This window comes from Mastomys coucha, unplaced genomic scaffold, assembly GCF_008632895.1.
Source record: "Mastomys coucha isolate ucsf_1 unplaced genomic scaffold, UCSF_Mcou_1 pScaffold21, whole genome shotgun sequence".
Taxonomy (NCBI): Eukaryota; Metazoa; Chordata; class Mammalia; order Rodentia; family Muridae; genus Mastomys; species Mastomys coucha.
The window spans coordinates 13,577,895-13,579,374 of record NW_022196904.1 but is presented as its reverse complement, the minus strand read 5'-3'; the positions used below and the strand labels follow the sequence as shown (position 1 = coordinate 13,579,374).

At 49.3% G+C, this 1,480-nt stretch overlaps 1 protein-coding gene across 1 annotated transcript in view; it reads left to right on the top strand.

Moving 5' to 3' along the window:
• Selenow (selenoprotein W) overlaps positions 1 to 836 on the top strand; it is a 4,978-nt gene extending 4,142 nt beyond the window's left edge. Inside the window, exon 6 of the mRNA XM_031385394.1 lies at positions 487 to 836. The gene's annotated coding sequence lies outside the window, so the exon portion shown is untranslated. The remainder of the gene's footprint in view (positions 1 to 486) is intronic.
• The last annotated feature ends 644 nt before the right edge of the window (positions 837 to 1,480 follow it).

Genomic DNA, 1,480 nt, shown 5'->3' with positions numbered 1-1,480 from the left:
TTTTTTTTAATTTGAGACAGTTCTGTCGGGTTGGTTTAAACTCAGAGGGGAGCCTAGGGTTTCCTTTGGTTTTGTTTTCTTGCCAGTTGTTGGCAGATGTTCTCTAAACTCAGCCTCCTCTATAACCTGGCAGTACAAGGTAGCCCAGACCGAGCTAAGTTCTAGTTTCTGACTCTACAGTCTAGAAGATAACTTCCTTCCATCCTCTCTGCCTTGGTATTAGCTCCTATCCCTTGGCCTAGAATTGAGTATCGAGTCCCATCCCCCACATCTGCTCCAGGCGTGCTTTGCATCAGGAATCTAGCTAGAGTTTCTTTCTGCTCAGCCACACGCCATGGCTCATCTGTGACAGGAGCATTTTAGAGGCTGAAGTAGGATTGTTATGACTGTAGGGGTATAGTGTGTCAGCCACACCTGGCCCAGCCGTCCATTTTATAGTCCCCTCCTCTGCCTCTCGAGCTGACTGTACCCTCTCTTTCTCTGCAGTCCCGAAAACTCCTGGCCGGCCTTCCTTGGCAGCCGCTTCATGACAGGAAGGACTGAAATGTCTCAAAGACCTGTGGTTTTTCCTCGATGTTCCTGCGGCCACCAAGTCAGGCCAGAGATGGATTCTGTGTGTGGGTGCCTCCCCAGAATCCACCTGTGCACACACCCTGCCTGGCCCTCCTGCCCTCATCCTCACCTCTCTCCTCTTCCTCACCTCTCTCTGAATTCCCCCATGTCTCCCACCTACCCACCTGCTTTGCTTTCCCTTCTCCACCTTAAGACTGCAAGAAGATAGGCAGCCATGTTGCCTGGTGTTCCCGGTTGAATAAAGGTTGGATGAGGCAACCCAAGGGAGTAGTTTATTTTGGCTTGCAGTTTCGGGTTACAATCCTGGATGGGGAAATCAGGGTAGTAGGGACTTGAAGAAGCTGGTCGAATTGTATCTGTAGGCAGGAAGCAGAGAGATGGGGCTGGGCGAAATGGCCCAGCAGGCAAAGGCGCCTGCTGCCAAGACAAGCTGAGTTCAATCCTTGAGACCCGGGTGGTGGAATGAGAGAACCAGCTCCACTGACCTCTGTTGCCTGCTTTGGCACTCTGGAGAGTACACGTATGTATATACATGTGCTCTCTCTCTCTCTTTCTCTCTCTCTCTCTCTCTCTCTCACACACACACACACACACAGAGACAGAGAGAGAAAAACTGTAATAAGCAGAGTGAAGAACACATGCTACTGCTCGCCGATGCAGTCCAAAATTTCCTGACTAAGCTTCCATCCACATCTCTCAGTGGTTAAAAGCACTGGCTATTCTTCCAGAGGACCTAGGTTCAGTTCTCAGTACCCACAACCATTTATAACTCCAGTTACAGAGGATCTGATGGCCTTTTCAGGTACTAGGCATGCATATGGAACACATCTATGCAGGCAAGCCACCATACATGCACGCAAGATGATGAAATAACTTTTTTTTTTTTTTCAAGATAGGGTTTCTCTGT